This window comes from Plecotus auritus (genome assembly GCF_963455305.1).
Source record: "Plecotus auritus genome assembly, chromosome: 6".
Taxonomy (NCBI): domain Eukaryota; kingdom Metazoa; phylum Chordata; class Mammalia; order Chiroptera; family Vespertilionidae; genus Plecotus; species Plecotus auritus.
In genome coordinates, this window is record NC_137773.1 from 105802677 (window position 1) to 105820703 (window position 18027).

General features: G+C 47.7%; 2 protein-coding genes across 3 annotated transcripts in view; one reads left to right on the forward strand and one right to left on the reverse strand.

The window, feature by feature from the left end:
- The window catches only part of CCL25 (C-C motif chemokine ligand 25), a 34716-nt gene extending 28373 nt beyond the window's left edge, over nucleotides 1-6343 (reverse strand). Inside the window, exon 1 of one of the 2 annotated variants that reach the window (XR_013960869.1) lies at nucleotides 6131-6343. The gene's annotated coding sequence lies outside the window, so the exon portion shown is untranslated. The remainder of the gene's footprint in view (nucleotides 1-6130) is intronic. The other variant, XM_080673493.1, reaches the window with a different exon arrangement.
- An 83-nt stretch (nucleotides 6344-6426) lies between these two features.
- Nucleotides 6427-18027, forward strand: part of ELAVL1 (ELAV like RNA binding protein 1) — a 42268-nt gene continuing 30667 nt past the window's right edge. The window contains exon 1 of the mRNA XM_080673734.1: nucleotides 6427-6618. The gene's annotated coding sequence lies outside the window, so the exon portion shown is untranslated. The remainder of the gene's footprint in view (nucleotides 6619-18027) is intronic.

Sequence of the window (18027 nt, forward strand, 5' to 3'; positions counted from 1 at the left end):
TCCCAGTCTTATCATGAAAAAAACATCAGACAAAGTCCAATAGAGGGACATCCTACAAAATATCTGACCAGTTCTCAAAACCACCAAGGTCATCAAAAACACAGAAAGTCTGAGAATCTGCCACAACCAAGAGAAGCCTAAAGAGACAGGACAGCCCTAGCTGGTCCAATCAAGGGCACAGACCTTGGTTGCAGGCTCCTCCCCAGCACAGGCCCTGGTTGGGGCTCGTGCAGGAGGCAACCAATCAATGTGTTTCTCTCACATCAATGTTTCTCTCTGTCTCTCTCTCTCTCTTCCACCCTTCCTAAAAATCAATGGAAAAATACCCTCGATAAGAGAATAAAATTTAAAAGTTCTCATCACATGAGTGGATAAAAAAGCTGTGGTACATTTTCACCATGGAATACTATGCAGCTGTAAAAAATTATCTATTACCCTTTGCGACAGCATGGAGGGACCTAGAGAGTATTATGCTAAGTGAAATAAGTTAGTCAGAGAAAGACAAGTATCACATGATCTCACTTATATATGAAATCTAATGAACAAAATAAACTGACAAACAAAATAGATCCAAAATCATGGAAGCATGCAACAGACTAAGGATTCTCAGAGGGAAGGGGCAGGGAGAAGAGATCAACCAATGAACTTATATGCATACTAGAGGCCCGGTGCATGAATTCGTGCACGGGTGAGGTCCGGCTGGTAGATCGGGGCGATTGGGGAGGGCAGGCCAGGGGGAGGGGACACAAGGGGCAGGAAGAGGGGCCTCGGGCTGTTGGCTGGCCCCGCCCCCAATGGGGGTGATAAACTCCTTTCCCTTTTTCTTGTCTGTGAAGCTCTTTATCTGGCCTTCAATTCTAAATGAGCTTTGCTGGGTAGAGAAGGGCGTGGCAAGAAATATTCAAAGTGCCGAAGAGCGACTGACCTTCCTTTTGAAAGGATGTGGCTGCTCCGGGGGCAAGGGTTCGATCTCCATGAAAACCGGGTCAGTCTTTGCATCAGGCAAGTGGAATCGCTGAGGCCTATTTGAGAGTCGCCAAGGCTGGGAGCGTGATCTCAGAGCAGTTAAAAACACATTTGTGAAGGGATGTTATGGGTTCTCTCTCATCACCAACAGGGTTGCTTTAACACTGAAGCCTCCATCCGCAAGCCCACCCACCTCCAGGAGCTGGCGGGAGGCTGAAAGTAGACGCGTAGTGCCAGGCGACCTGGCAGGTGTCAGCAGCTTGGCCGTCTTAGCCCCAGGGCATGGGGAGACGAGCTCTGACATCACCATCGCGCGGAGGATTTGACGGCATCAGCAGCAGCTTCAGAGCTTGTTGCTATTTTGTTTTATTTTTTATCTCCTTTTCCCTTTAAACCTCTCCAGGTTGCATGCGTTCAAGAGAGGAGCAGCCTTTGCAGCCTCCTCAGTGGAGAGCACGCCTTTGATCTGGGTTCTCACGCAGCGGGACAGAGTCCTGTTTAGAAACAAGTGTGGGTCTTGCATTATTTGTGCTATTACTGATAAAGAGATCTTTAGATTCTGGCACGTAAATATGTTTCCTGCTTATCCACGAGGGCAGGAGGCTGAGCACAGCCACAGGCACACAGCCACAGTTCTTCACTCCTTCACAGGCCTCTGTCCAAGGGTGGCGATGCAGGTGCTTCACACACAGAGGGGGCCGGGGAGCAGGGTCGGGCAGCAAATGCAGAACACACCATCCATCCGCGGCCCTGCTTTTCCCAGGCCTTCTGTCTCAGTCTCGATCTTCCCATTCTGGGTCTGTAGCGTCTTCCTCTTAAGGTGGATTCAGGCGTCTGCAGGACATGATGTTTATCATACGCTGTTTCTCTGTGTGGGTGGTCAGGACGGGGGTCCTGAATCAGGCTTCCTCAGCATTGTGGTGGTGGTGGGGAGGGGGGGGGGGACAGCATGAAGGTGCGGACACAACCCATGTGGATTTCTCGCTGAGTGCCTTCTGTATACCTTCTGTATACCTGGCGGGCGTCTCCCCTCAGATGGGGTGCCGACAGCTCAGTCACATGCTCCCAGTGTCCGCGACCAGCAGGTTGGCGGTGGGGGGCCTGATCGGGGGTGGGGCCGGCCAGAAGGAGGGGCCACAGGAGGTTAGTGGGGACTGATCAGGGCCAGATCAGGCTGGTTGGCTGCCGCAGTGCGCATCATAACCACCAGTGGTTCCGGTCGTTCTGGTCATTCCACCTTAACAGTCACTGGGCTTTTATATATATAGACTAGAGGCCTGGTGCACGAAATTCTTGCACTGGGAGGGCGTCCCTCAGCCTGGCCTGCATCCTCTAACAGTCCGGGACCCCTCGCTCCTTACCTCCCACCTGCTTGCTGCTCCTTAGCACTACCGTGGAAGCGGGAGAGGCTCCTGCCACCGCTGTTGCACTCGCCAGCTGAGAGCCCGGCTTCTGGCTGAGCAGCGCTCCCCCTGCGGGAGTGCACTGACTACCAGGGGGCAGCTCCTGCATTGAGCGTCTGCCCCCTGGTGGTCAGTGTGCATCACAGTGACCGGTCATTCTAGTCGTTCTGCCATAACGGTCACTTAGGCTTTTATTATATAGACTAGAGGCCCAGTGCACGAAATCGTGCGGGTAGGGTCCCTAGGGCCTAGCCTCCTTCAGTCAGGGCCATCTTCTGCCCATTCACCAGTCCCCAGGCCGAACGCCGCCTCCGCTACAGGGCTGTCAGGCTGTTGGGATCACCAGCTTATCCCCAGCTGCTCGGGGGCTCAGGCCTGTGGGAAAGCAGGTGCCGACGACTTCACCTCCATGCGCGTGTGCCAGGCCGGCCACTGATGGAACACGCTGCCCACTCAGGGCTGATCACGTGGGTGCCGCTGCCGCTGTTAGGGCTTGAGGTGCTGATGGAAGCTGTGGGGCACACCCGCGACCTACCTGCCCTGGTGTGGCAGCGCGTTCCATCAGCAGCTGGCCCAGCGCACACGCATGGAGGTGAAGTCGCCAGCGCCTGCTTTCCCGCAGGCCTGAGCCCCCAAGCAGCCGGGGATGAGCTGGTGATCCCAACGGCCTGATAGCCAGCCTGGTCCTCCTGCCACCCACCCTGATTCCTCCATTCACCATCGCTGATCCATCGGAGCCTGTGGGCTGGGGGCAGGGACCAAGAGGTCAGCCGTTCAGCCTGCTTGCCAGTCCCCAGTCCCGCCCCGCCCCACTTGTGGGCAGGGGGTGGAGAGGAACCTAGAGGTGCTCAATGCACCTCATGATGACTGGTTGTTTGGTCGTCATGGTCATCACGGACACTGGCTTTTTATATATATATTAGAGGCCTGTTGCACGAAGATTCATGCAATAGGCCTTCCTTCCCCTGGCTGCTGGCACCGGTTTTCCTCTGGCACCCGGGACCCAGGCCTTTACTCCGGCTGCAGCGGAGAAGCCAAGCCTCTTCAGTCTTCAGTCTTCGGTCTTCAGTCTTCAGTCTTCAGCTTTCAGTCTTTGCTCCGTGCCTGTGTATGCAAATTAACCCACCATCTTTGTTAGTTGATTTGCATACTCACTCCCGATTGGTGGGCATTGCGAAAGTATGGTCAATTTGCATCTTTCTCTTTTATTAGTGTCGATATATGCATAACCCATGACATAGACAATAGTAGGGTAAAGGCCTGGGGAGGGGATGGGAATGGGAAAGAACAGGGGGGCGGTCAATGGGGAAAAAATGGGACATTTGTAATACTTTAAATAATAAAGATAAAATTTTTAAAAATTCTTATCACAAGAACAAAAAAATTATAACTAGGTGTTGTGATGGATGTTAAACTCACTGTGGTGACTATTTTGCAATATATACATATATCAAATCATTATGTTGCACAGCTAAAACTAATATAATGTTATACCAGTATATCAAGTATTTTTTTAAAAAAGAGAAAGATGGGGGAGGGGGAGAACAACTAAATGTAATATGGTATCCTGGATGTGATTCTGGAAGAGAAAAAGAACATTATGTAAAAACAAAGGAAATTAAATTATGAACTTCGGTTGATAATACTGTATCAATTTTGGTTCGTTAGTTATAACAAATGTATCATACTACTAAACGATGTAACTAATAGGGGAAACTGGGTGTGGGGAAAATGGTAGCTCTGTACCTTCTTTTCAATATTTCCGTAAATCTAAAACTGTTCTAAAAGATAGTCTATTAATGCCAACAATAAAGTGTAAGGTCTGGGGCTGGGAAAGCAGGAACTTTACAAACTTTGCTTTCTAGCCTGCTTTAGCCTGCTTGAATAATGAGGAAAATAAACTTAAGCTGTCTGACCTTGTAGGCCAGAGACTAGATATGCCCATAATTTCAATGCCATGCCAGGTGCATTTTTTAATTGGATAGAACTGTGTTGTTTTCAAGGCCAGCAGCGAGATAACCACTAAGTGCACATAGGGCTGGCTCTTTAATAAAAAGGGAAGTTCTGCTTGTAACCTTGCTTAGAATTTGAATTCATTTTCTCTAAGCCCACCGGTGCAGCCCACCGGTGAATAAGTGTGACTCCCCTGGCCTGTGCTCTCGGACCGCGGGACCTCACCCGAGAGCTTTCAATAAACGCGATTTTTCGCTTTTAACCTGCTTGTCTTGGTCAACTTATTGGTTTCGGTCGGGTTAAGTCTTACATCTCTGATTAAACCTTACATAAAGTATAGATAAATAAATGAAGGACTTCATTCTTCATGGTGACAATGATCATTGCTCCCTTCTCACAGAGATGCTTCAAGAATTACACAGGAGAACCTGCAAAAGCATTTAGCACACAGTACATGCTCAATTCAGAGCACTTGCCACCATTCTCGTAAAGCTATGTCATCTGCTATGGAAGCCACTGGCCCTATTGTGATTATTTAAACTTCAATTAAGTAAAAATTAAATATATTAAATTCAGTTCTTTAGTGTAACCAGCTACATGTTAAGTGCCCTAAAACCACATGGAGCTAGTAGCTACTAATTTCGTGCTGATAAAACACATGCCCTTCAGCACAGAAAGTTCTACTGCACCTACACTGCACTAAACAATGAGTACCATAATTCTTTGTTCAGTCTTTTCAACTCCTTCCTGTCCTTGCGCAAATGCCATCTTCTCAACCATCCTGACCACTATCTTTCAAATTGCTACCCCCACATTTCCCCTGCCATTTCCCCAATTTATTTTTCTTTTTACCACTTTTCACCACTTGATGTGGAACTCCCTTGATTTCTTTTCTGCCTCCCCTATACAGCACTGCAAGGTCAAACGCAGCACCACTGGCAACATGTGGCTGTTGAGCCCTTGAAATGTAGCCAATCCAACTGTAGATGGGCTGTGAGTGTTCAAAGAAAGTGTGAAGAAAAAAAAAAAAGATCTCATAACCTTTTTCTTTAATCCTTACCTGAGAATATTTTTCCCATTAATTTTTAGGGAGAGGAGAAGGGGAGGAGAGAAAGAGGGAGATAAAGAGAAATATCAATGCGAGAGAAGACACACATGGATTGGTGGCCTCCTGCATATGCCCCGACTGAGGCTGGAGATAGAACCTGCAACCCAGGTACGTGCCCTTGACCGGGAATCGAACCCGAGATCCTTTGGTGGGCAGGCTGACGCTCTAACCACTGAACCACAGTGGCCAGGACATCATAACTTTTTATATTGGTTACACGTCAAAATAACATTTTGGACATAAATTGGGTTAAATAAAACACATTATTAAAATTAACATCACTTGTTTCATTTTACTTTAACATGGCTACTAGAAAATTTAAATTATGCATGTGGCCAACACTTGTAGCTTGCTTACATTTATTTCTACTGGACAGCGCTGGTCTAAAATGTGAGCCCAGTAAGGGTAGATATTTTTGTCTGTTCACTGCCCATTCAGTGCCTGGCACATAGTAGATGCTCAATAACATTTTAATGAATGAATGTTGGGCTGAGTTTTGGGAATCCAAAAGCAATAATAGTCAACACTGTTGAAATGCTGACACGTCCCATGTCCCGCCTTCACACCACACCAGATAAGGAAACTGAGGCCCAACGAGATGACGTCAGGCCCTGCCAATCGCACGTAGTGCGGAAACGTAGGGGCCAGGATTCGAACCCGGGTTCTGTCCCCATAGCCCAGACGCGCTGACCGTTCCTACCTCACAGGGCGGTGGACGCCGGGGACAGGACAGACAACGGTGGGAACACAACATGTGCTCCACAAGGTGCGTGGCTCTCCCACCACCGCCTTCAGTTGGCCTCCGTGATCCGACACCATCTGGACCATACCGCAGCCATCGCTGGCCACCCGGGTCTCACCTGCCATCTACCCCTTCGTAGGCAGCGCCAGACGGAAATCCCTCCTCCACCGCGCGCCCCAGGGCGCCGCGACAGCCACGCTGGCCAATGAGAAGCGCGCCGTGGCGAACGCCGGCCAATGGGTGCGCGCGCCGAGGGGGCGTGTCCGGGCCGCGGGCCGGAGCGAGTCGTGCGCGCCGAGGAGGAGCTGCCGCCGCCTCCGTCGCCGTAGCCGCTGCCGCTGCCGCTGCCGCCGCCACCGCTAGCGAGGCCGAGCGGAGCCGTTAGCGCCGCGCCGCCGCCCCTCGCCCACCTCGGAGCAGCCCTGGGCCCGCCCGCCCGTGTCCAGGTGAGGCTGGGGCCTTCGGTGGTGCTGGACTGGGTAGGCCGCGGCAGGCCAGAGCTCGCCTCGCCGGGCCGCGGGCGTCCGCGGGCCTGCACCGGCTGAGGCCCAGGCCGCGCACAGCCGGTCGGAGACGCGCGCGTCCGCGGCTGGCGGGCGGGTGCTGGCCGGTGAGGGCGCGGGCGGCAGGCCCCGGACCGGATTCCTTGGCCGCCTCGAGGAGCGGGCGAGGGGGACCCAGCGTGGGCACGCGCCTGCCGGGCGGGCTCCACGACTCGGGCCTGGGCAGTCTTGGAAGCCAGGGATCCGGGGCAGGAGATCGAAGCCAGAGGCGAGGTAGTGGGGTAAGCGCCTTCAGCACCCAGAGGTTACGGCCCACGGGCTCGGTCCCCTGGAAATCCCGCAGATTCTTTTGTGGTCGTTGTCAGATGACCGCGGCTAACCTGAGGTCCTTTGAGAAGTGTGCAAACCCTTCAGTACGAATGGGAGTCCTAGAAAAGTATATGTTTTTTGAACGCCATCCCTAACAAGGCTCTTTAGGGGGCGGGGGACATTTGGATTTGTAAAGTCTGTGTTTGTGTGTGTGTGTGTGTGTGTGTGCGTGCGTGTGTGTGTGTTAAAAAGACAAACTGCAGGCAGTTGAACAATGGGGGATGGATACTCTTCCTTTCTTTTTTGGAGTCCTCTGCTGCTAGGCTCATTAAAATGGGTTTTAAAACCTACTGTGTGCAGAGCAGGTAGGGAAGAACTTCTGCTTGCGCTGCCGCTGGGGGGAGAGTAGAACCCCTTTACCCAGAGTGTTCATGTGGGATCCAGATGGCCAGTGCTCCAGAAGTGGGAAGATGGGGAGGATGATTACACAGGAGAAGGGTTTCTCAACCTTGGCATTACTGACATTTTGGGTCTGAACATTCTTGGTTTCTGGCTGTCCTGTGCATTGTAGAATGTTGAATAGCATTCCTGGCCTCTACCCACTAGATGCAGACACCCCCCCCCCCCCCCCCGTTACCCCCTCACCCCATGAATATAAAAAATGTCTTCACATTGCCAAAAGTCTGTCTTTCTGTCTCTCTCTCTCTCTCTCTCTCTCTCTCTCTCTCTCTCTCTCTCTCACACACACACACACAAACACACACACACACACACATTCACTCACTCATGTGTGAGAGCCGCCACTGGACTAAATAATCTTCCACTAAAGGTTCCTCCAGTCCTATCTCTGACACCTTGAGATCGAAGGCCCCAAAGACCTTCAACAAACTCATCTGTGGGGGGCCTTAGATTTTCTTATCTGTAAACTAGGATTGACAGCAATATTGCTGTACAGATTTAAGCGTGTAGGAAGCCCCTAGCATTGTGCATGGCCTGTGAATGGCCGGCACTGAATAAATGATGTTTATAAAGTGTCAACAGTTTTTATTGAGGATTTATTTTATGCTTGACACTTAACAGACATTTATCTCTAGCCTTTGTGGTAGGTACTGTTACAGTGTTCATTTTATTTGTTTGTTTGTTTGTTTTATTATTATTATTATTTTAGTCCTTGCCCTAGGATATTTTTCCATTGATTTTTAGAGAGAGTGGAAGAGAGAGGGAAAGAGAGAAATATCTATGTGAGAGAAACACACTGATTGGTTGCCTCCTGAACATGCCCCAACCAGGGCCCGGGCAGGGGAGGAGCTTGCAACCGAGGTACATGCCCTTGACTGGAATAGAATCCGGGACCCTTTGATGCACAGGCTGATGTTACCCACTGAGCCAAACTGGCTAGGGCTACAGTGTTAGTTTTAAGGACAAAGAAACTGAGGCTTAGATGGGTCACTTGATATGACCAGCATCACACCATAAAGTGGCTTGTGCAGGATTTGAACTCAGACCCTCTTACTCAGAGTCCTTATTGCTCTTAACCACAGGAGATCCCCCAAAATTGCATTCAGTTGCCATTGAGCATCTCTGTGTGCAAACCCTATGCTGGGATCCATTATAAAACTCTGCAACTTCAAGATCCTGAAATATATGAACATCTCAAAATGTGGACATAAATGTTTATGTTGAAACACTGGTTTTGAGGGGGCAGAATTTCAGTTTGGATGTGTTGAATCTGAAGTCATGAGGCAGCAAAAGGAGAATTATGAAAATAGCATCTTTCTAATGCTTGCTTTGTTGCCTCCCATTTTGTTTGTTTGTTTGTTAATCCTCACCCAAGGATATTTTTCCCATTGATTTTTAGAGAGTGGAAAGAGGGAAAGAGAAAAACAGAGAAACATCGATGTGAAAGAGACACATGGATTAGTTGCCTCCAGCACGTGTCCCAACTGGGACCAGGGATCGAACCTGCAATCCAGGTACATGCCCTTGATTGGGAATCAAACCCGAGACCCTTTGACACACAGATTGATGCTCTAACCACTGAGCTATGCCGGCCAGGGCTGCCTCCCATTTTTTATCCTTTTTCCTTACTCTAGCAAGAGTTGTCATAAACAGCCCTAGTCAGTATGGTTTAGTGGATAGAGCGTCGGCCTATGGACCAAAGGGTCCTGGGTTCAATTCTGGTCAAGGGCACATACCTCAGTTGCAGGCTTCTCCCCGGCCCAGGCCCTGGTCAGGGCTTGTGCAGGAGACAACCAATCGATGTGTTTCTCACATCGATATTTCTGTCTTTCCCTCTCTCTTCCACTCTCTCTAAAAATCAATGGAAAAATATCCTTGGGTGAGGATTTTTTTTTAAAAAGGTTGTAAACACAAATCTGATCATGTCACTCCTAATTTAAAGTCTTTGGGCAGATAAAAAAAACAAATTAATATTTTAAACCTCTTTAGGTGGCTTAAAAGCTAAAGTTTGGGATTCCAGATCTTGCATATTCTAGCCCTTCCTTAGTGATTTCACCTGCACAAACTCCAACCCTCTCTCTGCCTGTTGCCCCTACTGCCTGGAATGCTGTTCTCCTCTTGCTCTGTGGCCCGGACCAGAGCTCATTCACCACTTGAAGCCTCTGACTGCCTGCCAGAATCAACTGTTCCTAGTTTGTGTCCTCCCCATCCATTCAATATATTGAATCAAATTACCAGTAAATGGTGAATGGTGAGAGAGGTGCAGTTGCTGTCTTCTCCCCTAGGTGGCAGTATGAGGCAGCCAGGCCGACCTCTGGCTTTGAGTCAGGGAAAGATGGGAGGAAGCCAGCCTAGGAAGGGAATTGAGTCTTGCTTCCCTCCTTTAACCAACTCTCCCTGCTGTGTCCCAAGCCCTGAGCAAAGGCTCTGGGGAAGCAGTGGTGGTTATATCCTGTGCATAGATCGTTTTGGCCCACTCTGGTTAGTGCATTGATGGTTGTAAATGGTTGCTGTGAAAGCACCAAAAAGGACACTGTAACCAATGACAGAGTGCTTCCCGAAGGAGGTAAATTTGTGCTGGGGAGGAATTATCCAGGTAAAGATCCTGGGGAAGGTCTTTGCAGGATGCAGGAACAGTACTGGCAAGGGTACAGAGATGGAAACATGTAGGCTTTTTCAGGGAACCACATGGGGTCTGGTACTTCAGGGGCAAGAAAGGTGAAGTGAGTAGTGGCCAAAGAACTCATATAGCTGGTTTGCAGAGGGCTTGGGTGTTGTCCTGTAGGCCACGCCAGGGTGGCTATTAGGCAGTTTTAGTCTACAAAGTGAAGGAGTCAGATCTGTACAGAGGAGGAAGAGTTGGAGGGGGATAATGCTGAAGGTCAGCAAACCAGGTAGAAAGTGATTCCTTTCCTTTCAATAAAGAAAATTGGGAATATGACCCTGGAATGTAGTAATAGGGGAAAAGAGGGGGTGGGTTTGAGATGGATGTGGTTAAGAGCTAAAAGATACAGAACTCAGTGGGTAATTAGATGTGGGACATGAGCAAGAGATGAATGATTCCAGGTCTCTGCCTGAGTGACCAGTAGATGAAGAGAGGAAAATAGAGAAAGTGAGAGTAGCTGTTTAGAATGTGGACATCAAAGGGAAAGCACATCACTCAGGTAGAATGCGTGTGCATGGGTGTACAGTGAAACAAAGGTGGCAGAAAGAAGTGTCCATGTTCCTGCGTTTTGGGGGGGATTCACTTATATGATCATTGCCCATCCCCACTCAACCTAGAGAGCCTTCATGTATTGGTATATTGGCCAACTTCATGATCACACTTTATAGCCTGAAAACATGAAGCATAACTGTCTGTCCAATGTCACAGGGAATGGGGAGAAGTGGAAGAATTTGCCTCCTCAAGAAACTTACAACCTGCACTAGCCAATTTTGCTCAGTGGTTAGAGAGTCAGCTGTGGACTGAAGGGTCCAGGTTCAATTCCAGTCAAGGACACATGCCCAGGTTGTGGGCTCAATCCCCAGAAGGGGGTGTGCAGGAGGCAGCCAATCAATAATTCTCTCTCATCGATGTTCCTATCTCTCCTCCCTCACTCTGAAATAAATAAAAATATATATTTTTAAAAACACACACACACAACAAAAACTTAACAACCTGAGCTAGGGAAAAGTAGAGGGTGTGAGATTCAACAACAAGAAGTTGAAGCAGCAGGTCATGACAGTATTGAGAGAGTGTGAAAAGAAATAATTACCCATTTTTTGGTTTTAGGTTTGGATGAAAGAGTTGGTGTCCAAACTGTGTCGTGATTAGAGAGATGTAGGCAGGAGTTTCCAAGTGCAGCCAGAGGCCCAAGTGAATAAGAAAGGAGAGCACAAGGAGGTTCAGAAGACCACGTGGACTGTTTGGGCAGGCAGAGGTTCAGAAGGTGAGCTTGGAGATAAATCTGGAAAAGCATGCCAAGGTCTGGTGATAGAGGCACAGTCAAAAGGTGATCTTGGAATATTGCTTTTCTAGGGAAGAGATAAGGATGGATTGACTGGTCAAGAGGCTTTTGCAGTACTGAGGTAGCCTGGTAATGGCCTGAACTTGAAGGTTAGCGTTGCACCTGATCTGCTTATGTTCCAGGCGTCTCAGCCTGGCAGATACAGATTTGCCATGACTTAGCTGGAGCCACCCCAGCCAGGCGACTTTCCCCTCTATGAGCTGTGGGGAAGGGAGAGTAAGAAAACGTGTACTGTGTCTACTTGAGCCTTCATCTCTCATACCAGTTTTAATTGGGTCAGGAGATACATTCAGGGTTTTTTGGTGTGTTTTTTTTCCTTTTCTGGCACCAGAGTATTTCCTGGGGGACCTTATATTCCTAAGACTTTTACCCTGAAGAACTCCAAATTTTACATCTGGAATAATTGATTCCAGGCCTCTCCACATGATATATGAAATCTCAAGATTGAGCCTGCAGATACATTTGATTGTTCTAGTTTTCTTCTTTCTCAAGTAGCTTAGAAAGTCTGCTCTGTAACCATAAAATGAGACAGATTCTAAGGGGTACCCAATGGAAACCAGTCTTGCTGCTTTATGTATGTACTACCTATGTATATTTTAATGTCATTTCTATACATATCTCTCCCTTATACATGCAGTAGGTATGCTACTGATGTGAACAACATTGCTGAAGTCACACAGACAACCAAGACTGTTTAAAATATTCAGTGGGGCTGAAAACCCTCAGATCATCCCAAGAGGACTTCTTCTTGATACATTCGGTTTATGGGAGTGTTTTTAAATCAACAGAAGTCATTTTGATAAACTCAGAGTCTATCTTTTTGTTCCTTGCAATTGACTTAGATACTGTGGGATAGGACAGTACTTACTGATAATCCTAAAAAAGATACTGAATGTGTTAACAAGCTGTCAGGACAATTGCCAACTGCCCTTCTTTAATATAAAAGAATGCACCAAATATACATGCTTCCTGGGCGAGTTGAGACCCAGTGTCTGTCCCACCTCTGCTACTGTGTGTACCTGTGTGATGCACCTATAGTTTGCTAAGTACCCTGGGTTTGCCTGGCGATCCTTAGGTGATAGTGATGTGGCCCTGGCCCCCAAGGCTTTCACCAATGATATAGGTGAAACACAAATAATTATGAGTCAGAGTGATTCATGCAGTGATAAAGGTTTACACCAGTGGTGTGTGGGCACTGAGAACAAGAGCAACCTATATAAATGAGATGATGGAGAAGTGTACAATCTGCAAAGGGAGCAGCTATGATAGAGACATGGGGCCATGAAGGTCTGTGATATCCTGGGGAGAAGCTAATGATGGGAGTAAGGACTGGAGCCCCAGGCCAGCCCCAAGATGAAGGGCCTTATGTTTCATCCTTGCTCTGTGACAAGCTTGAGACCTGACTCTGCCACTTATTAACAGTGTGATGGCTGACCACGAGCAATGAAATCTCTGAGCCTCAGTGGATGGTGACACCATGGAGGGGAGGAGCTAGCTTGGTGAGGCTGAATGTGCTGACTTGGAGGAGTCCCCAGGACATCTGCATGGAGAGACACACTAAGTGAGAAGAGATAGGGTCAGGCGAGCTGAGACAGCCAGAGGTAGTCATTGACTGTCAGGTTGAAATGAAGGCTGGCTGTGGTTAGAGATTATGAGGACAGAAGCTGGTTTGGAACAGTTAGGGGAAGGGACCCAGAGAGCAGGATGGAGTGGCCACAAAGCACCAAGGAATTGTGCTCTTGGGATTTTGGTGTCTACCTTGTTGCCAGTTGACCAAGAACTGGGCCTGCTGGGAGCTGCTCAGCCCCAACTGAGCATCTGAAAGAGCTGGCATACTGGGGAACAGGGCTGCAAAGCAGAGAGTGCACTTTTTTATATATGTGTTGTTTTTATCGATTTCAGAGGGGAAGGGAGAGGGAGAGTGAGATAGAAATATCCATGATGAGAGGGAATCATTGATTGGCTGCCTCCTGCATGCCCTACACTGGAGATCGAGCCTGCAACCCGGGCAGGTGCCCTTGACTGGAATCGAACCCAGGACCCTTCAGTCCACAGGCCAACGCTCTATCCACTGAGCCAAACCAAGCAGGGCAGAAGATGCAAGGTTTTTTAAACCTTGAAATTTTATTTTTCATTCACTCTTTGGTGTAGAGTTTTTTGAGTTTTGACAAATGTAGAGTCAAGTGACTACCACCATGATCAAGATATCAGAAAGTTCCGTCATCCAAGAAACAAAAATACAGTTGACAATGAGGGGTCAGGTGTGCCAACCACCCGTGCAGTCAAATCCTCATGTAACTAAAGTGGGTCCTACATATATGTGGATTTCCAACTGTGGATCGAAAATACTTATTCCTCAGTGTTCCCCCTGTGTAGTCAACTCTTCCTCTGCTTTCTGTCTCTGGCAACCACTGATCTAACACTCTGGTTTTGCCTTTTCCAGAATGAAATCATGTACGTGTCTCAAAATCATTTTCCCACTCAGCAAAACGTTTTTGAGATACATACAAGTTGATTTGGGTTCCAGTTTTTGGTGGTTATGAATAAAGCTGCTATAAACATTTATGTATAGGTTTTTATATAAACAGTAAACACCCAATGCACAAATTCGTGCATGGGTGGGATTCAGCCGGCCCAGCCGCAATCAGGGCAGATCAGGGCCAGGCCTGTCAGGAGGAGGAAATGGCGGGAGGTTGGCTGGTGGGCCCCACCTCCAGTTGGAATCAGAGGGGCGATTTGGGGGGGGGGGGCGTCAATGGGCAGGGGCTTTGGGTGGTGGGCTGGCCGGCCCTACCCCCAAATGGGATGGGGGCCGATTTGGGGGCCAGTGGCCTGGGGGAGGGGCCATGGGTGGTTGGCCGGCCAGTCCTGCCCCTGGTCAGAGTGTGGGGGCGATTGGGGGTGGCACTGGCTCGGGGGAGGGGCTGCAGGCTGATAGGGTGGTGGGGGCCCATCAAGGGTGGGGCTGGGCGAGGGGAGGGGCTACAGGAGGTTGGTCAGCTGGCCCCGCCCCTATTAGGGTGGGGGGTGATCAGGGGTGGGGCCGGCCAGGGAGGGGCCGTGGGAGGTTGGCCAGCGGCCCCACCCCCCAATCCTGCTGGTTTGCTGGCTGCAGTGGGCATCATAGCGACTGACTGGTCGTTCTGGTCATTCTGGTGTTCTGTTCGCTGGCTTTTTATATATAGATGACTTTCATTTCTTTTGTATGAAGGCCAGGAATAGGAACTGCTAGTCTGTTTTCCAAAGTGGCTGTAGCATTTTTACATGTCTACCAGCGATGTATGAAAGTTTTGGTTTCTCCACATCCTCACCTGAACTTGATATTGTCTGTTTTGTTGTTGTTTGCTTACTTTTGTGTGTGTGTGTGTTTTTTTATTAAAATACTAGAGGCCCAGTGCATGAAATTTATGCACGGGGTTTGGGGGTTCCCTCAGCCCAGCGGGCTCCCTCTCGCAGTCCAGGAGCCTTTGGGGGATGTCCAACTGAGGGACCTAAGCTGTTAGTTGGACATCCTTAGCACTGCTATGGAGGCTGGAGAGGCTCCCGCCAGCACTGCTGCGCTGGCCAGCAGTGAGCCCAGCTACTGGCTGAGCGGCTCTCCCACTGTGGGAGCACATTAACCACCAGGGGGCAGCTCTTGGCGTTGAGCGTCTGCCCCCTGGTGGTCAATGCGCATCATAGCGACCAGTTGTTCTGCCCTTCAGTTGATTTTCATATTAGCCTTTTATAATATAGGACTAGTGACCCATCGCGTGAAATCGTGCAAGATCCGCCCCCCCCCACCCCTTGGCGCCATGGGACTGCCTCGAGTCCTGGAGTGCCGCCCGATGCCCCGCCTCCAGGCCGAGCGGAGCAGCGGAAACCCCAGCAGCCGCTTGTGATGGCTTTATGGCGGGAGGGTTAATTTGCATATTACCTCTTTATTATATAGATAGTTGACATACAATATTATATTAGTTTCAGGGATAGTTTGCTTTTGTTTTATTTTGTTTTAGCCTTTCTAAATGGGTAATAGTATCTCGATTCTCACCCTAAATGGGGAGAGGTTTTAATTTGCATTAATGACATTGAGCATCTTTTCACATGTTTATTTGCCATCCATATATCTTCTTTGATGCAGTGTCTGTTCACATCTTTTGCCATTTTTTAAATTGGGTTGTTATTGTTATTGTTAAGTTTGGACAGTTTAAAAAATATATGTTCTAGATACAAGTACTTTTGCAGATATGTGATTTGCAAATATTTTCTTCCAGCCTATGGATTGTAATTTTCCTAGCAGTGTCTTTTCACAGAGCAAAAGTTTTAACATTTGATGGTATCCAGTTTCAATTTCCAGTTTATCAATTTCCAGTTTCAATCCAGTTTATCAATTTCTTTTATATGGATTGGGCTTTTGGTGTGGTGTCTAAGAAATCTTTGCCTTGTCTAATGTCACAAAGATTTTCTCCTAGAAATGTTCTGTTTTTACATTTTAGAACAGAGGTCAGCACACTTTTTCTATAAAGAGCCAGATGGTAAATATTTTCAGCTTTGTCACAATTACTCAATTTCTTAGCTATAGGGCAAAAGCAGCCCAGACAATACATAAACAAATTAGAGTAGCTGTGTGCCAATAAAACTTTATTTATAAAAATAGGTAGTGGGTCAAATTTGGCCCCCAGGCTATAGTTTGCTGACCACTGTTTTAGAAAGTTAACTTTTACCAGGAGTAGAAAATATACTACACCTCTCTGGATAATGAGAATGAGGTAATTATTGTTCATCCATGAAGGCAGGCTGAAGGAGAAGACAGAGAGTAGATGCTTAACACAGAACAAGAGTGAAGAGAGGGAGTGATAAAGAAAAAAGAGGAAAGAAGAAGAAAAATGTTAGAATCCTATTGGGAGCAAACTTCAGTGTGCATTTATTTTTTTATTTAAAAAATATTTTTTTTCAGTGTGCATTTTAATTTCTTAGAGTTTACCCTTGCACTTTGGTTCAGGTTTCAGCAGATGTTTTTGTTTGCTTTTGAGCTAATGATCTCAAAGTCTCCTGGTCACAGACAGTTTAACAGGTTTATGGAGTTTTTCATAATTAAACCTGTTAATGCTGATGGTCCTGTGCTTTCTACTGAACCATTCCCCATTAATGCATATTTAGATTATATTCAGTGTTTTACTTTTACCAGCCAGGGGGTTATGTGTTCTTATGCATGTTCCCCTGCACATGTGTGTTTATTTCACTAGAACAGACTCCTACAGTTCTGAGTTGGAGGGTAGTATTCACATAAAAAATCTTGGTAGGCACTACCAAGTTATCCTTTAAAAAGGTGGTACCATGTCAAACTCATAGCAATGGTCTATAGCAGTGGTCAGCAAACTGCGGCTTGCGAGCCACCTGTGGCTCTTTGGCCCCTTGAGTGTGGCTCTTCCACAAAATACCACAGCCTGGGCGAGTCTATTTTGTTGAAGTGGCGTTAGAAGAAGTTTAAGTTTAAAAAATTTGGCTCTCAAAAGAAATTTCAATCATTGTACTGTTGATATTTGGCTCTGTTGACTAATGAGTTTGCCGACCACTGGTCTATAGGGTATTTCCCCTTTATCTTTAAACTAGATTTATTCATCTAACAAAAAGAAAGTAGCATCTCTTAATTTCACATTTCCTTCATTATTTGTGAACTTGAGCTTCTTTCCATAGTTTCCTAGCCATTTGAATTGCTGGCATCTATTAGTTGCAGTTAATATCCTTTGACCACTTGTCTGTTAGTGATATATATATATATATGTATGTATGTATGTATGTATGTATGTGTGTGTATGTATGTATATATATTTTAGAGGCCTTCCTTCCCTTGGCTTCCAGCACCAGTTTTCCTCCGGCACCTGAGACCCAGGCCTTCGCTCCGGCCAGAGTCTGCCTTCTTCGTCTTTGCTGCAGACTCGGGCTGGAGTCTGCCATCTTCGTCTTCGCTGCAGACTCCGGAGTCTGCAGTCTTGTCTTCGCTGTGGCACTCCGCTCCTGTAGATCCCTTTGCCTCCCCCCCCTCCCACCCCCGCCTCCCTCTCAAAGCAGGCATCCTGCCCCACCCGGCCACTCCACGCCTGGAGCAGCTGGGCGGCCGCCATCTTTGGCCTAATTTGCATACTCACTCTGATTGGCTATGGGCGTAGCGGAGGTACGGTCATTTTACATGTTTGTCTATTATTGGGTAAGGTTTTTTTAAAAATAAATCTTTATTGTTCATATTACTACAGTTGTTCCTCTTTTTTTCACCCTGTAGCTCCCCTCCACCCAGTTCCCACCCCACCCTCTGCCCTTACCCCCCCCCCACTGTCCTCATACATAGGTGTACGATTTTTGTCCAGTCTCTTCCCGCACCCCCCACACCCCTTTCCCCCCAAGAATTGTCAATCCACTCCCTTTCTATGCCCCTGATTCTATTATATTCGCCAGTTTATTCTGTTCATCAGATTTTTTATTCTCTTGATTTTTAGATTCACTTGTTGATAGATATGTATTGTTGTTAATAATTTTTATCTTTACCTTTTTCTTCTTCCTCTTCTTAAAGAATACCTTTCAGCATTTCATATAATACTGG